Here is a 19,368-nt window from a genome sequence, read left to right as displayed (position 1 = left end):
GGCAAGAATGGTGATAAAGAAAAACATCCCCTCGTACATGACCTTTAGGGGTCACCAAGGCCTCATCCTGTACGAGGGACAAAGGAAGACGTGTGCCCGATGCAGCGAGGAGGGGCACGTTCGACGGGACTGCCCGCGCAATACCACTGGCAGGCGTTTCGCGGACGTGGCAGCTCCCCCCCTCCCCACGCCTAAGCAGGATGAGGACGTCGCAGCAGGGATCGCCCAGCAGCTGGCAGATATCGAAACAGAGATGGAAGTAGGTATTTCCCCCACTCAAAAAAGACGCCCCAATGACTCCGAATCCTCTTCCCTGTCAAATCAGCCAGAGAAGACGAAAAAACAGAGGACGGCCGACATAGAATTAGAGGCTATGGGAGTTGAGACGCATAAATCACCCCCCCCTCGCCCGACCCCGCCTCTTCGGCGAAAGCTAGCCCCGTACGGTCTGGGGAGTGATGGGGAAGACATACTAAATACAAAAAGACGAATAATGGAAGCTAGAGGAATGGAAACCCTTTGGGGGGATAGGGACTACTCTGCGACACTTTGTCTAGACTTCCCCAAATATGAAAATTCATATGATGATGATATTAAACTAGAGAGAGAGAACGTAAATTCCTTTATTTTTGGACATTACAGATTTTATAGGGGACATAGAGTCAGGGGTGATCCTCCCTACACGGATACAGAAAATGATACCGACGATGAGATTAAAAACCGCTTCAAGACACAGGTAATAAGAAAGTACCGAGTATGGCGGAAAGGTAATGAATATAGAAGTTGGAAAAAATGGATAGAAAAGAATAGAAATAAAAAAGTTGAAGTTGATGTCTCCAGTGACGAGGGGAGAACAATTAGCGTTAGCTCTTCCTCGTCCATTGCCCCTACAGAAGTCCTCAGTTCCCCCGAACCCCCTTCTCCCAGAATCCCTCACAGGAAAAAAGATAACTCCACCTATTCCCCGTCCCCGTCACCAGGGAAGTATGAAGATCAACAGTCGCCGGCTCCATCCCCCCACCGGCCGTTTCATGCGGTCGACCCTCGCGGCGGAGGGCCAGCCGGCGGCGCGGGCCAAGCAGCACACCGGCCGACTCGAGGCGAGGGCTCCGGCAGCGGCAACACGCGGAGGGGCAGCCCCCGAGCCGGTTCGGCCAAGAGAAGGGCGCGAGCCCAAACGGCGACGATAAAATAAACCAAGTGTCAGATGAAAAGCTCTTAGAGCGTATATTTTAATTGTGTGTTCAGAAAGTTACGGTGGCCTGGTGGATCGGCGCCCGGCCAGTAAGGAGAAGATGATATTGTTGTCCGGGTGTTCGAGTCCCCAGGCTCCCATATGTATTTTTTCTGTTAGAAAATGGTAATTGCAGAATTGAATAAGGAGAAATCTTTAAAATTTAATGATACAAATGTCTTAATTTGAATTTAAAAAGTAATATTCAATTTGTTTCATTTAGGGAGAAAAAGAAAAATAATTTGTAACCAGATAAAATGTGAATTTTTGAAGTTATATTTGTCTATTTTCATATGTCGAGTGCAAGTGCAGTGTGGCCTGGTGGATCGACGTCCGGCTAGTGAGTGGAGAGGCTGCAGTGTTTGGCCGGACGTTCGAGTCCTCAGGCCTCCAAGATTTTTTTTGAAGGAATGAAAATATAATTTAAAGGACAAAAATGGTTAAAAAAATTTATGTTGTAGTATGTTCTTTAATTTTTGTTAAAAAAAATGGTATATTTTTCAAGATCTAAATTTTAAATGTATTTCTTTTATGACTGACAATAAATATATTTAAAAAAAACAGCCCAGTGGATACGGTGTCCGACTTTAGAGGTGAAGGTAGCGAGATTGATACTCGCTCAGGGAACATTTTTTGTTTTAATTTTTAAGAATTTTATTGTTTAAATTTTTTAAGTTCGTTTTCTTATATTCGTTGCTACTATGGAATATATTTTTAAAAGAGTTTTCTTAATATTTAAATCAGGAATGGATCAGCTTGGGATTAGGAACTGAGGATGAAGGGTGGATAGAAACCCGGCGACGGAATTAGCCTGCTCTAAACGAAAAGCGCCAAGGGGACCACGACTTAACGTCCCACTCGACGGACGGAGTACTGTACAACTAGAATAATCCACATTACACGCAGGGATTGAATTTAGCAATGCGCCTTAATTCTTTACCAAGATTTGGATGTGGAAGGCCAGTACACTGCCTCACCACTCCAGTTAATCCTTTATTTGCAATTTTCAGGATGGAACTCAAGCCATGCAAAGCAAAGTGATTTGCGGCACCACGAACAAGCAGAAAAGGCTTTTTTTCCACAACCGCAACGACTCTCCATAATTTTTGAAGGAAAACACACGTCATTTACAATTACGAAAAATTGTCTCGTGCAAGCGAGCTTCGAAGCAAACCATGCATAGTTTAACATGTTTTGGAAAATCGGAGCACTTAATTGGTTATGAATTAATGCATGTATTTTTATTGCGTCTTCTCTTTACGCCATATCCCGGTTTCCCTCTAATAGAATCGAGGAATTCTGTAAATGTTTTATAAATATTTTCACTTGCCTGAAAAAATACACGTCGCATGGCTGGCATAATGGGGTACATTTTGGAGGTATCACTTTCAGAGTGCACGATGCCTCTCCCTTGTCATCCGCAAAAATGTTATCGTAAATTGCGGGGTTCGTCTGCCCTCCCCACGAATCTATTAAAAGTAGAAACTTCTCTCCGTTAACATGTGGTTTCATCACATTTTATAAAAAGGTTTTCTAAATAGGTAAATCTTTTGGTCAAATGATCGACATTTCTTTTCACTATTGGTCCAAATTTTCCACCAGGTTCTTCAAGGCACAAAAACACCTTGGGTAATAGCTTTCCTGACAGAATCATGCCATACTGGGCTGTGTACGACTGAGTTAACTTATTCAAGCTTTTCTTCTTCAGCAGAACCGTTTTAACTCCCTTCAGGTCGAGAGACCTATCGAATGAAGACTGATACTGGCAGCCCGTTTGGTCAGTATTAATAACCAGGTCAACATCGAAACGGGGTATTAGGGATCTCATCTGCGTCCTGAACGTCTCTGCACTTTGCAGAGTTTCCTCAAGTGTTGGTGCGTCTCTTGCGCTGATGAATTTTGTTATCTTCCTTTGCCGTATGTTAAATTTTGATTTAAACTTTGCTGCCCAAGAAATACTGGCAGTTAAACGAAAATTTTCAGATTGAAGTGGCGATGCTGCTACGATGGCCCACTGCATTAAAGTTCTCGTCGTCACTGGCTCGTAATTGTCCCTAGCCTCCTAAAACCTCTCATGTGTCCATGCATTGATGGCAGCGAACTTGTCGTGCCTCGTTCCACCTTTTCTTATGTCTTCCTCCCATTTTCTAATATCACCCTTCCGTTTGAGACGGGATGCCCCCTTCTTCTGCAGAGTTGTTAAACTGCATGATGGATACAGCTTTGCGAGGGCCACCACTTTCTTCTCACATTCAAGAGAAATATTTTGGACTGGAGAGGCTTCCTCTCCCTCGGTATCAAAGGAATCCGAGTCTTCTCCGTCTTCAGTCCCGGACTCCACTTCAGAAACACTCGAATACAATTCATTGTCGTCACCAATGTCCCGAACTACCAGTTCATCCTCTTCAACCAATTGATACTCTTCCAGCATCTCCATTATTCTGCGAAATATTTCATTTCCAATAGCGTCTGATCTATCGGAATGTTGAACGCGTGGTTCGCAGGTAATATAACTTTATCGATGAGCAGCTCCCAGAATAGTGCCACGCACACGTTAACTCATCCGTAGGAATATCCAAGGATAGAGTCTCCTTGTTCAAAAGAAGTGTATACCCCTATCGTATCAAAGCGATTAAACAAAAGGAAAATATCACTTGACACACTGTATCTTATGTACATTCACTCCAAGGCCGCTCTCTGCCTAACGATATACTATTTATCTCTCATCACCATAGCATCAAATCAGCAAAAAGAAATCAAAACAAAAACAAACATGGTCACAGACAAATAAAACACAACAAATATACTCAAAAACAGAAAACAAACCAAACACATACAAAAATGATTCCGGTCATTAATACACATACATCACCCCTTTCCGCTCATGCCCGTCGACCGCGAAAAAGGGAACAAATTTCCAACACTTTCACCAAATATTCGATTCTTCAATTAAAAGTTAATCAAGTACCCACATAACATTGTATATTTCCGGGAAAATTATTGAACATGCATGGTTGATTTGAAGCTCGCTGGCACGAGACAATTTTTCGTAATTGTAAATGACGTGTGTTTTCCTTAAAAATTATGGAGAGTCGTTGCGGTTGTGGAAAAAACGCCTTTTCTGCTTGTTCGTGGTGCCGCAAATCACTTTGCTTTGCATGGCTTGAGTTCCATCCTGAAAATTGCAAATAAAGGATTAACTGGAGTGGTGAGGCAGTGTACTGGCCTTCCACATCCAAATCTTGGTAAAGAATTAAGGCGCATTGCTAAATTCAATCCCTGCGTGTAATGTGGATTATTCTAGTTGTGCAGTACACCGTCCGTCGGATGGGACGTTAAGCCGTGGTCCCCTTGGCGCCTTTGGTTTAGAGCAGGCTAATTCCGACGCCGAATTTCTATCCACCCTTCATCCTCAGTTCCTAATCCCAAGCTGATCCATTCCTGATTTAAATATTTAAAAAAACTCTTTTAAAAATGTATTCCATAGTAGTAACGAAGATAAGAAAACGAACTTTAAAAATTTAAACGGTAAAATTCTGAACAATTAACACAAAAAAAGGTCTTTGAGTGAGCATCGAATTCGCTACTTCTCCTCCACAGTCGGATACCGTATCCACTGGGCTGTCGCCCACTCGGTAAACATAGGTGTTCAAAACAGGTCATATTGCGTACTTTCATTTTTTACGATTTTTAATTGCTTTTTTCTCGGAATTTTACAAGAAGTGCGTCGTCTCGCTTTGGCATATTACATTTCTACCCATAAACTACCGAATCGCAAAATTTTGAGCTCGATCAGTGACGCGAAGGTCTTGTATTCCCCTTGTGAGTTATGAGTCTTTAAAAATAAATCGTCATCGGCTGCTGGAAAACACGACGTCATCGGAGCGTGACGTCACGGTACGGTATCTACTGAAAACAGTAAGGGTGCCTTCATAGCTCGGCGTTGCGTACTTGGGGGCGGAGCTAACTCATCGCAGCAAGTTGGAGCCCTTCACAGCTCTGCGTTGCGAAAACAAATGAAAGGCAAAAAGCGTCGGCTCCTAAAAAATCAGCCTGTGAGCATATCATCTTATGATTTCGAACTAAACGCACAATACATACGTTGTTTTCGGCATGTTAACACAGTTTCATTTCTTAAAATATTCTTCTTAACTATAAATAGCAGTTGAAGTTAATATGGCGACCATAAAGTCGATAATAATGCATGTAGTGATGGCCCTTGCCTATGTATTATAATGACCTTTAAATTTTATTTCCTAACTCGGAATATTCGAAAGATAGCTAATTACATGCACTCAATGAACATGAGTAACGTGGAATGTTATCAGGAATATTTATTTATGATATCTATTGTTCAAAAAGATTGTCCTAGTCATGTTATCTAAATAGCTCTGAGTAGATCATGAGGGCACAATTATTGGATATAAAGTGGAATTTTAACAACCTTATTTCTGCATGTTTACCCAATTTCATTTCTTAAAATGTTCTTCTTAACTATAAATAGCATTTGAAGTTAATATGGCGACCATAAAGTCGATAATAATGCATGTAGTTATGGCCCTTGCCTATATGTATTATTATGACCTTTGAATTTTACTTCCTAACTCGGACTATTCGAAAAATAGCTAATTACATACTTTCAATGAACATGAGTAACGTGGAATGTTATCAGGAATATTTATTTATGATATCTATTGTTCAAACAGATTGTCCTAGTCATGTTATCTAAATAGCTCTAACTGAGTAGATCATGAGGGCACAATTATTGGATATAAAATTGAATTTTAACTACCTCAGCTTCCAAAAAGCACCTCTCACGCTGTATTTAGCTTTTGATACCATTTACGGGTATGAGTTACGCTAATCTATGCTGCTCAGTGATTGTAATCTAATTTAGGGTTAACATTTGTCTTATGTTTAGGAAAGATACGAAATATCTACGCTGAACACTTCAAAATAATAGTAAATAATGAAATAAATAGCATTTGCCTCTCCCATTAGAGCTAATCTTGCATATTTGTATACCCAGTAACAAACACCAATTCGAAATCGTCGGCGTACTGCCGCCTTGACGCAGAGAAAATCTGACAGGTTCAGCTTTTCTGCGACGACGGAGCGAGCTGGAGACGTGACGTCATCAATTCTCAAAGACGGGCTCTGATTGGCTTGCTAGCCGCGGCGTCAACGCAACGCCGAACTGTGAAGGCCCACTAAGGAAGTGGATAGAAAATCGGTCTATGCTGAGAATTAAACGCAAATTTGGCGAAAATAATTGCAATTTTTTTTCGACAACTTGCATTCAAGGCTTTACCGCTCTACTCTCTTGGCGAACCCGTGTACCGTCCGATGACGTCAAAGGCGTTTCAGGTTACGTGACTTCAAGCGATGTTCGAGCACTTTCAATTAGCATTTAATGACGTTAGTGGAGTACTAGGTTAGTCTTGGCTTATACATTTGAGCTCGTGAGACAATTGTCTATTCAGTGAGACTTACTACTATGATGAACAAATTTCATGCATGTTCCCCATTATACGTGTGACACGAAGTTTCTTCTTTCATTATCCATTACTAATGGAAAGGTTTCACACAGCTAAGGCTGAAGTCATCAGTTAATACTAACACGTTTTGGGAACCACCACATCGTCACTGATTGGTGTATGCAGTGGCCTGGAAAGACAGACGTCTGTGGTTCGATCCCTTCTTGAGGGGAATTTTTTTCCACTGCGTTTTAAGGTCAATTACAACGCCGCGAACGCGGTGTACTTGGCAAAATATGGCATTGCATATACTTGTCATTTGCGTTGGACAACATTTGGATGCACATTTTAGAAAACTGAGATTCATTGCAGGTGGCGATCTGGTTTTGTCGACAGAAGCCATTTAAGTGATTCAACAGGAGCTTTGTAGTAGATAAAAAGGGGAGCTCTACGGCCTCAAGGTCAACTGGGGAAAGAAATGCTCCAATGGCCGTAACAGGGGGCTCGTCTTACGTCCTTACGCCCAACCACAATTCCCCCCCTCTCCTCTTCCACCATCAACTCCACAACCATTCACCCTCCCTCTCTAGCTATATATTTCAGCGGTGTCTATTGTTTTTTTTATCACTCAACTTTGTTGAAGTGAAGCCTAAAACCTCAGTTGAGTTGAGATGGAAATATTGAATTCCGAAACCGGTATTACCCCTGTTACGGCCATTTGAGTGTTTCATTCCCCAATTGCTTAGTAGTGTTTGAATCTTCAGCTGGCGAAGAATCGAGCGTCTCTCATTAAAAATAATGCTATACTTATCTAAAAATTTCCAGTGTATTTGATGAAGAGAAATACTTTAGGTACTTTGTAAGAATAAAAAACTTTATCCGTGAATAGTGATTGGGCTTGTTCACCGAGTTCTTGTTTTTGCCGATGGTCGCAGGTTTTGAAAGTCCCGCATTTTTACAATTTTCGATTCATCGCTTACTTCTCGAAACATTCACGGGGAATTATGGATTTTTCTAACCCTTTCGCAGGTAAGTTGATGTCGTCACCGACTCCCGACGAAGGAGCAACCGTATCTGTTCTACTTCTTGGTATTTTGTATGCAAGCCCAGCGTTTTTTGTTTTTTGTCTTGTGAGTGGTTCCTTCATTCGATAAAATTTCACCGTGAGCGAGTGAATGGGCTATATCTCTAATTAAGTAAGTATGTAATCGACTCGTGAGAAGTCGGTGAATACCCGGAAGAATTGAGTATAATTTATCGTTACCACGCAGCAGACACCTTTTCGTAAATTCATGTTTTGTACTTCGAATGGAAATCTCATTTTGATTGTATTAAAAGCTCTCTCAGAGGGAAAAGTATTTTGATTGCAGTACAGTCTCTATATGGTCATTAAGCAAGGGTGTTTAAAATATCTGGAGGGGGGACCACTGGTTTCGAGCGTGGAGCGAAGTATGGCCGAAATGGGGGTGCTTGGGTAGGATAAGCCACGCCTACTTTGACCAAAACATTGACAACCACATAATGCTTAATATTTGGTGAAATTTTGGGTCATAACTTGTCAAAACAGGTAAAATAAACTATGTCACGCGCAATGTAAACGTTTTTTTCTTTCTTCATCGATAGACTTCGTGAAATTATTTCTCAAACAACTTTTCCCAAGGAAAATTTATTATCAACCACCACGGTTACGTTTTACAACCGGCTCAGTTGAAAATGAAATTTTAAGAGTGTAAGATAATCATTTCCCTGCGCTTTTACTGGTAACCAATTTTTTTATAGCCGACCGGAATGTAATAAGTACGCCACGCGCCCGGTCGTGTAAAAATATTCGGGATAGGGAAGGAAGGGATGGGACGAGGAATCCCGCACTGCAAAAGCGGGCGGGTCCTACCGTCAGCGAATCAAGGAAACCATTTCTGTGCCAGCGATTTTAAAGGATAATTCTATGAGGAAGACCTTAATCGCTAGAATCGTACTATGAACAGTCAGAGTACATTATAAGAATACACGTGGCCGTTCTAAACCAGAATGATATCCTTTGAATCCTGAATGAAAAAAAAGTGTTGAAATCCTTTGATTTCGAAGATTGGAGTACTTTATACGCCAGCGCACCAGATGGAGGGTTAACAGTTGCTAATGATTTAATTGGTTGATGTTTTACTATTAGCTGTCTGTCACTGTATCATCGAAACTCTTCAAAGGTGGAACTTGTGGTATGCAATCATTGGAGAAACTGTGACGTAGGAACCAGGTGACCCCTTGCTCACTTTTCTTGGGGTGAATGCGTCAAACTTCAAACGGCCTCTCCCTGCAAACATCCGCGTTCTCCTCAGACCACACAAACGGGCAGTTTCGTCCACCCTCCCCCACACCCATACATCCTACCCCCCCAATTACGGCCCTCATTTCCACCCCCCCTCAACCCCTTTCACCCCAAATGGATGGCCCGAAAAATATTTGACCCCAGGCTCCCGCCCTGGCCCACCTCCAATCACTCTTTCCTCGTCAAAACCAAACGCGTCATCTTCCCCCCTCAATATTTTAATCATTGTCTCACTTTCGAGTCCCTCTACTGAGGTTGACGAGTGTTTTATTCCCCTCAATTTATACTTCGAAATAACCGTCTCCTGCCCAATTCTTTGACATGAATTCTCTCGCCTGCAAAGATCCGTTATCGCTTTGGAAACTATTACGTTGAATGTATGATTTAACTCTTTCCCGGCGAATAACTTTTGAAAAATCTTCTCGGGACACCGCGCGGGTAAGATTATATGAGAGCGCTGACGTTTCGGGTACCGACTCGCTACCCATTCTCGCAGCTACTGCAATCCGGAAACTTCGGCGCTCTCATATAATCTTGCTCGCGCGGTATCCCTAGAAGATTTTTCAAATATTATGTTGAAGTTATTCATAGTATTTTTATTTCTAAAAATTGATTTATAAAAGATGAATTTGACTCTTGCGTCCGTAAATATTTGTTCCTAGCCGCTCGGTTGTGTGTGATGATATTCAATTCATTCAAAGCTAGTGAAAATCAAGGTTGATTTGAGGTTAAGAGCCGTCTTTTCTGTGGTGACCAGCGCGCTTACAAATGGTGAATGGATAAAAATGGGTTACATTATTAATCAAGGCATCATAAGCCACATGAGTTAGAATGTTATGCAATCAGTGTAGGATGGGAATAATTCTGAGAAAATTTTCCTCGTAACATTCTAACTTCCTCAATAATTCCGGCATAGGAATTTAACTCGGTCATAATGAACTATCAAAGTAAGAGCATTTCTACTTCATAGGATGAAAATGTATGAGCAGAACTACTCATACGTTTTCATCCCTTTCCGTTCTTTTCCCATCCGTTAGATGGCTCGCACACATTTTGAAATATCGTGAACATCCGCGGATGCGTCATCCTACACTTTTATCATTTGACCTCTGTCCTCTTTCTACCCAAACTTTAAGACCCAGTGCGAAAGATCCACAGAGAAAAAATCATTCGCCTTGACCGGGATGATTTTTTCTCTGTGGATCTTTCGCACGATTGTGCATTGCGGGTGACTCCCGTATAAGTTATCACCGTGGCTAGTCCCGGTATACTTTAAACTTTAAGACCCAGGTTAATACTAGTTTTGCTTCCTCTAAAAAATACTATAAAAATATTGGACAGTTAATAAATATTTTGAACAAGGATAGTAAGTGAAACGAAACGGAAATGTCTCGTTTCGAACGAATATACGAGACCTAAGTTTAGTCTCGTTCACGCACGGAATTAAAATCACCAAGGGGTTTAGTTTCGACCCGGGACGAAACTTTACTCTCAGCACGAAACTGAATTAATCGAAGCTCCGCTGCTCATATTGAATTTTCTATCCGTTCCCATTTCCATCCGTTCGGCAAAGGATCTCTCTCAATTTATCGCTTCTGTCGGACCTGGAGACCGAAGACCAAATGGGTGTGGGGCTGAAACCTTCTTCCCCAAAATCAGAAGATACTGATAGAATCTGATCTCTCAAAAAAAATGTATCCACCTCTCCCGAAATGCCTTAAAGAGAATCCCGAACAGTTTTTCTGACTCAGGTCCTACATAAACACATGTCTTTCACTCATTCCTTGTAGAAATTTCTTAGGTTATTTCAACACTGAAATTTTTATGTCTATGAATGCAGTTTTTTATGCCTGCTTAACGCACGAGAAAATGAAGAGTAAAATTTAAACTGACCTGGGTCAACATTAGCGAGGTATCCGGAAAATTTAAAGACGAAAGCATTAGGTTTTAAACGTGTAATTTGCGAACTCTTTGCAAAAAATAACGGGTGAAGTGGGTTTGACTTCTCCTGTGAACGCGTGTCTCCTGCCTGGGAATATGCCGAGTTACTTAGGGGTGCATTTTTTAAGCGTTTGCGTCTCATTCCCCACTTATCCGCCCTTCACCCCTCTCTTCCCCTCCTCCCCCGCCCCTCACATCGCAACCCCTCACCTCCTTTCTCTCCCATCATCACCACTATTTCTCTCGCCGTTCGGCAGTTCACTCGACCGGCTCCGGCCGTGCGTTACCACTCGCTCCCCCCCCCTTCCCCAACCCTCTGAAGTTGGACTCACACGTGTCTCCCGATTCCCCGCCGAGGGAGATGCATTCGCGATGACGAGCGACCCTCCGCCGCCATAATACCTGAAGCCACTCGCCGGCCGGCCGTTGGACGCGCCCGCATGATAACCGATTCCTCTGCCGCTGCCGCATTATTTTTGACTTATCCTCTCGAGTCAGTGACTCTGCTACGTAGAGTGTTTTCCCCGCCGTCTGACTTCTCCGGAACGTGGTTTTTTTTAAGATTACCGCACTGTGAGTTTTCGCCGCTTCGCGTATTGTTGTCGGCCAACAGTGACCGTGGCATCTCTATGCAGCACTGCCAGCTCCTTTCTTCTGACCGTCACTCTTATCTATCGCCTCGTACACTAAATATTGCGAGACAACCACTACTCTGTGTTACTGTCTCGTCAAAGTGTCTCCTTCCATACTACGTCACTTTGCACCTAAGCTTCCCATTTTCCCCTAAACTGGAATGAAGAGTGGATCTGGAAAAATAGGACTGATATCGACTTAGTGGGGAGAGTTTATGACAGCTGTCATCTCGAAGTATGTGCGTTAGAATATTTCCCGTGGTGAATGACTCATATTAATATTTGTGTCTTTGGGTGTTGTGCCAACTTCTCTATGTCTCGCAGACAATCGTGTGAGACGGAATTCGGTAGTATTGTGGTTTTCAAAGACATCCTAGTAAGGCAAGGAATGCCATTCAACATTCTTCCTCGCTAATGTTACCGGCGTGTGTTTTAACCTACTGCGGCAAGTCGCGGGCCTTGTAGTGGAGGGCGCTGGGGACTGCAGCCAGGGTCTTTTGAAGCCACGACACTCCAGCTGCGACTGCGAACCTTTATTTTATTTTTTACGAGCCGGTGAAAAAGTTAAGTAGAGCTACAGAAAACTGCGATTTTGGTCTAAAATCGTCGTGATTTAAGCTTTTGTTTAACGACATATACTCCTGTGCTGCGATTAGTGACTTAGCAGGCAAAGTTAGGAATTTATCCCTTAAAGTGACAATGGACGAAATGAACACCAATTGCAGAGATCTGTGCAAGTGATTGAAATGATGAAGCAGTTGATTCACCAAGTGCTGTCACAACCTTATATATCTCGTCTCGTCTTTGAATTTCCAGCCCTCCCTCCGGCCTGAAGCAGTCCTACATTTCGACATACATCATCTCCAAGTGGTTCGGGACATTTTGTATAGTCTGTCAACTCCGTTACTCTGGTAAGTCACATTTATTTTCATTTTGTCGTTTAAGTAATCATGTTATTCCATTTATTCGTCTGTATTTAGTTTCTTGAAGCGCTTTAAAAGTTCTTACTGAGTGTAGATATTTGTAATTTTGTAAGAGATAACCTCGTTCTCTGGATCAACGTTTTTAAACGAATCAGACAGACTGTCGACAAGTTGAATGTGTAGAATTCCATGGCTAATAATAATTGAGGCGGCTGTGGTAACTTTCCTCACTTTTTTAATCTTACACGACCGGTTTCAATGCTTACGCATCATTCTCGAGAGCTGTTTTTAAATGAAACTGGTGAAAGACAAAGAGAGGAGATTGAAAAATAGTATATCACCAACATTTTTTGTAACAAACTGTTACTAAGGTATTACCTTGGGGGTCGGATGCCAAAAGAATTTCAATTGGTTATTTTTTATTATTTTTTATATTGGTCGTATTATTTACTCAAATATTGGACCGGATTTGGTAAAATAAGTACATCTGGAGCGGGATTTGTACAGTCCGCCTTGTTTAAGTACGTACTCTCAATAATCCATGCATATGGATTTAAATTAACCGTTATAATTTTCCCTGAAACCATGTGCTGACAGTATTTTTATATGACGGGGTGAGAAGCCAAGGGGTACAAGTGATTTATTTCTTGTCGAAGTTTGGTAAAGTTAATTTTTAAAAGAAATGCACTAAAACTTGGATGCCAAGGGATTCGAGTGAGTGTATATTCTGGGCTGGCATCGAGTAGAAAATCAAATACACTACTAAATATATAGTTCAACTCGTTTGTTTTCTTTGCGTGATATCTGCACATAACTCTGTTTAAAAAAGAAATCATTTGTTCCCCTTGGCTTCTCACCCACTCCTATACTAAGTATTTTTGTTGAAAGTTATTCATCTCACTTGTTGAGAGATGGCCAGAACGATGGTTAGGATCACCAAGCTCTCTTCTCGAATTGTTTGAATGTCCAGTACGCAGTAATTACATAATACTTTAGAGATGAATAATGAATTTGTACAAGAAATATTAACGGATAGGTTCACTCGAATTTAATGTAAAATGATGATAGCTGTAACGTAAGTTTCATGGCAGGGGAATACTGAACGGAGAGGGGAAGTTAAAAACCGTGTTCGGGGTGAGATTGTGGGGTAAGCGAGAGACAGAATGGGAACTTGGAAAATGGAAAAAATGAATGGGTCTTACCCCGAATGGAAGAAGAAAGTCAAAGTTGGGAGGGAAGACAGGGGGAAGACAGGTTTCTGCAAAACACTCCACCTTAACTGGTAGAATACTTAGATTAAATTCGCAAAAAAGTTATCATACCGCCAATTTATCTCATCTGCTAAAATATGAAAAGCAATCAGTGCTTTGAAATGTGAGGGTATTGCGGACCTCCGTCACGGAAATTCAAGCAGCAAGAAGGCTTGCACTTAATTACCGATTTTCTTTTCGCTCTATTGTATGCCCTATATTTGTACAAAAACAATTGTTTACTTCGTATTATAAATGATTAAGCAAGGTCAAAACTTATCATGACTCATGAAAGTCAATCAGGAACAGTTCAGTTGGCATAGCCTACCCTGTCTAACGCTTGCTGTAGAAGACTCACCAATGTAAATGCAGTACCAAGCATCATTCGTGTGAATCATAAATATTCTAGTACAGTGGCGGAAAAAATTAACGCAAAGCTCGTTGGCGTCTGAGAGCGGCCAGTTCAGGAACTACTTGTCTACCAAAATTTTGCCCTCGTAATGCTCTCATACAACCGGGAGTTTTAAAAGCAATATATCCCTTATACCGGGGAAATAATCATACCCGTCGCATTATCACAAGGCGCAAAAGATCCAGCTACGAATTCTTCGCCATATTCTCCGAAGTATGCTTCGCCCTCGACTCACCTACAATGGAATCCACTCTCGTCGGGACATAGTGGACACTGCCGACATATTGGGCATTGAGACTGCCCTAACACCCAATCGTTCGGGTGGTGTAGTGGGTAAAGGCTTCATGCTTCGAATCAGGGGTTCCACGGATCGAGCCCCAGTGATGGATGACTTGATGCTGCTCACAAACACACTGTAAATATTTTTCTGATCTTAAAACTTCGCAATATCTATCAATAGGTCCATAGGACGTTGCATGGCTATTGAATTCTTACGCGCTTATTTATTTGTTGAAATTGAACCACCATATTGCATAACCATTTGGGCAGTTGACTGTGGAGTGAATTTTGACTACCATTTCCGCGTCGTCCAGCACCGCTTCAAGGCCCCTAACCATTTGCTGCATGTGCAATGTGTCACGGCTTGCTACTCCTCCCTCATTTCAAGGGAAAATTCCTCGGAAGTTCTGCAGAGCTGAGCGAAGGAAGAACATCAAGCCGCCCAAACTCAATAGTTCTCAATCGGGTAATTTTTGGCGTCTGCGCATGTATTTCATCAGAAACATCCAATCCAATTCAGTCGTCTTTTTAATTATACCTTCGCTTACGACTTACCCCACCATATGCTGCTTCCCACCCACACTCTGCCTTTTATTCCTGTTCAATATCACGGCTTCCACATTTACCTCACTGCCAGCGAAATAAACCCCATTCCCCTTTCTTCCAGAAAAATCTAAATTTACATCGCAGATTATTTTCTTATCTTCCGTTTGTATAGGTCAATGCCTGCGATGAGAATCTATAGGGCATTTTAAGCATCCGCTGTAAGGACGGTAGAGAAAGCAATTGCGTTATGTGTGTGCTTGAGCGATTTATCGTGATGAAACGATTTAACTCTCTTTCTTTTGCTGGAACATGTAGACGTATATTCGTGGCTTATTGAACGGCACAGGTAAGGTCGCCTTGTCCGAGAAATAGCCTCCCATTGAGCCAATCCTCTTACGCTTTCAATCTGTCTTAGACCTCCAAGAACTCCGCGATATGATCTAATGAAGTCGTTGCCTTTGTTCTCGGGTGAAGCTTGAGGTACAAATGGCGTAATTAAGTGGCGATGGAATTAATTGTGGGTAATTACGTTTCGTTTTCACGCACATTTGGTCGTTCGTAGCGGTTATGGGTGATTTTTTTACTCTTCGTAGGTGTATCATAGATTTTTATCGAAGACAAGAAGTGATATATTTATGGCTGCTCATCTTATTTGCCTCATTCTAAGCGTTGCAAAGGGGACCTACGTGTGGTACATTTCTTGTGGGAAATGCAGAAAACATAATGATTTTCTCCCTATTTTCCCCGGAATAATTTTTCGTTTCCGTCCAGTCCTACAAGGTTTTCACCGTTAAAATATTAATACAATAACCAGCAGGGAATGCTTGTGAATTTTAATCTTAGGAGATATTCTATCCTATTGAAATAATAATTTGTTGAGTTAAAATCCACGGGATTTTTGTTGCATTAGATGAATTGCATTTGTTGCAGGGTGAAGCTCCTGGTAGATTATTAGACCCACACATACCTGGAACATCGCTTATGTCTTCTTTTTGATGTCGTATTTTTTAGCTTGGCTTTTATGTCCTGCACCTAAAATTCTTTTTCTCTCCTATTCGCCTGCTTAATATAGACTTCTCCCGTTTCCTCGCATATGACGTTCATTTCGGTTCTAAAAACATAGGTCCGAAATCGAGCATATTTTTCAGGACGCTGACGTGGTCATGGGGACAGACAGTTGGCTTACGGAAGATATTAGCGAAAGCGAAGTTTTTCCTCCTGAGTATAAAATTTACAGATGCGATCTACGCAATAGAACAGGTAGCGGAGTTTTTATAGCAGTTAAATTACATTTACACAGCGCCACCCACGAAATAATTGACAACGAAATAGAAAGCGTATGGTGTACAATTAAACAACGAAACAAAAGGAGTTTTCATATTTGCTCTTTTTATAGACCGCCGAACTCCGAAGTCGATATTATGTACCTTCTAGAAAATCAAATATCCGCATTTACTCAGGGAGATAGTAAAAGTGTAATAGTAATCGGGGGAGATTTTAATCTTCCATCCATAAACTGGGATACTTACACTGTAAAACCGAATTCAAGGAATAGTGAAATCAGCGAGGTATTACTCAACATACTTGCAAATCAATCTCCCGCCCAAGTAGTTGACAAGCCTACGAGACGAAATAAGATATTAGACCTTATAGCAGTAAGCCATCCTAAGTTGATAAAACAACTCGATATTATTGACGGTATAAGCGATCACAGAGTGATATTTGCAACGTTAAAAATTGGTGTAGCGTCAGCCGTATAACCTGGACGCAATATTTATTTATTTGATAAATGCAACTTAACAAAATTTGGCGAGATTCTTAATGACTCCTGCAAAAAATTTGTAGTTACATCGAAGGACCAAAGCACAGACGTAACATGGAAACACTTCTTAGAAATTCTGCGCCAAGGAATCAACGAACATATTCCGCAAAAATTGAAATGTGATAATAAGGAACCTCGCTGGTACAACAACGACGTGAGAAGGGAACTTAGGAAACAGAGAAAACTATACAACTTGTACAGAAAGTCCATTACGACACGTAATAAATTGAAGGAACCTGAAGCTTAAGAAAGTTACGCTGCACAACTCTCAGTAACCAAGAACGACCTGCAATCTGAACAATTTTTTTTGTCGACCTCGGGGGCATTGGAGTAAAATTCTCACGTGTCAAATCTAAGGACAAAGGTCCGAATCTTGGCTGCGTAAATTGCCAGTTTTCCACGTCATACGAGTATGTGATCGTCCATTGTTATAAGTTGCCAACTATCCCGATGTGAAGGACTTATTATGATGTTTTGGGGGATATGTGTATAAATGAAGCAATAAAACCAGTGAAGCTTTAATCTGGGTTTTCATCTGTAACCTACGCGATCAGACAACCAGTAGGCCGAGTACATGGTTGAAAGAGGCTATTTTTTGTTTTCTTACGAAGTGGGAAGTTTGATAAATGATGAAGTTATAGGCGTAAAGCACTGAGTGATGGGATTAAAATTATCATACACACTTCAATCTTTTAACTAAATACCTCATTTCTAGTTATTGGCTCTTCCGTAAAACAATAATTTTACGTTTACAAGAAGAGGGCTATTATATTTTATTTTCTAATTTTAAATGTAATTTTATTTCAGGTCGGCCCAATGATTGCATCGATCTGGTGAAGGAATAGGTGAGTCGCTTTTTTCTCTCATGAAACCCTTAAAATAAGTCAAGCCAAGCGAAGAAGGTTCTCTGATTGATCGTTAATTTTATTTTTACCTCACCACTTCACGCCAGATATATTTATGGCATATTTTACTTTTTTAAACATTTAATTGGCTTTCCAACATCGGCAACTGTATATTGATATCTCCTCAAGCAGTAAAAATAGTAAAAATTATATTGCAGGAATAGAAAGATCAGCAACTTTGCAATTTCCTCATAGTAATTTATTGAGACCGACCATGCTTTGGTCACAGAGTAACATTATCAACTCTGTAAAATCATCCACCTTGATATGTTCCACCTAATGGAAACAGCAAAGTTGTTGATCCTTCTATTCCTGCGATTATGGATTTCCAACAAGTTACGCCCGTGACTATTAATTATGAAAATTATATTATTACATGGTACAAAATATAATTTTTCTACCGTAGTTCAACATGAAGGCGGATCCGTGGTTGGATTGAAAATTATGGAACGTTATTTCTTCTTTATTTATGTGTTGTGATTCGGTCTCTCAGTCTAGCTCATGAGCATCTAGTGATTATCAATTAGGAGCCTAATGGTGGCGCTATGCGGTGATACTGGTTGTACGGTAGAAAAAACGTTTGTTGAAAATGAACCGAAACTCGCCATGAAACAAGATTATTTCGCGTAGTCACGCCTAGTGTGTTTGATTATATGCTTTCATTAACTGCACCAATTCAGCAAACTATGAGGGGAAGAGGGTAGTTTCCTTTATCAAAGAAAACGAAAGGCATTGATTGCGAATCGGTATCCACCATTAGTGTATTCATAATATACAAATTATTTGGTTTTAGAAATCCCAGTTTAGACGAATGGCAACGGTAAATTTTAACCTCATTTGAAAAAGGCCAGATTGGCGATTAACCGCGATTGAGGCGATTCCAATCTACGTGACGTCACTGGGACCTAGTATCTATACGAGTAGATAGGAGTTCCGCACATCAAATATCTCTCTAATAGTCTGAAACTTATCTTTGCCTCTGTTTTTCCTCATTTCTGTCGCTTCATCAAATCGAATAACCCGCAGTGTTATTTTGAATTAATTCCTCCCCATTATACTGTTGAAAATTAGACGCCCGTCTAGTTTACTCCAAAGTTGTGAAATATTTTCATTTTGTACTTGTAAAAACGATAACTATTAGCAATCCCAGGTCCTTATCTATTTGTGGGTATCCTTCTTCATTCTTGAAAGCTTGCAAAACTATATGCTTTACAATTGTGGTCCATTTTCTAACAACATCAAAAATATTAGGACGCAAAATTATCAACAGAGCAGAAGAAAGAATAAAAATTTCGCACGGCGCACAGGATATGACGCAAAATATTACGCCTTCGAGTTCTACCCTTTTTAGTGGCATGAGGTTTTGTTTACCACTCCTCTTTCAGATTGCGTGAACAGATTGAACAGTTGTTAACTTGAAACTAGAACAGTTGTCTTAAGTAATTTGAAAATAAAACTTTTTTCTTTTCATTAAACTTTACTAACTACGAAATTACCGGATTACTGCATCTTTTTCATACTCCCCGAATTGACTCATAAAACTTAAATTTAGTTTCATAAAATTAGGTAGCATCATTTTTTAAGTCCCAGTTTATGATTTGTTAATCTTCCTCGCAGATTTTTG

The 19,368-nt window shown here is 40.9% G+C and overlaps 1 long non-coding RNA gene across 1 annotated transcript in view; it reads left to right on the top strand.

Moving 5' to 3' along the window:
- Positions 1–12,206: 12,206 nt before the first annotated feature.
- Positions 12,207–19,368, top strand: part of LOC124156639 — a 68,302-nt gene continuing 61,140 nt past the window's right edge. Inside the window, exons 1-2 of the long non-coding RNA XR_006864369.1 lie at positions 12,207–12,518; positions 17,647–17,684. This is a non-coding gene — a long non-coding RNA (uncharacterized LOC124156639). The remainder of the gene's footprint in view (positions 12,519–17,646; positions 17,685–19,368) is intronic.

This window comes from Ischnura elegans, chromosome 3, assembly GCF_921293095.1.
Source record: "Ischnura elegans chromosome 3, ioIscEleg1.1, whole genome shotgun sequence".
In the NCBI taxonomy this organism is placed as follows: Eukaryota; Metazoa; Arthropoda; class Insecta; order Odonata; family Coenagrionidae; genus Ischnura; species Ischnura elegans.
This window is presented reverse-complemented; position numbering and strand designations above follow the sequence as displayed.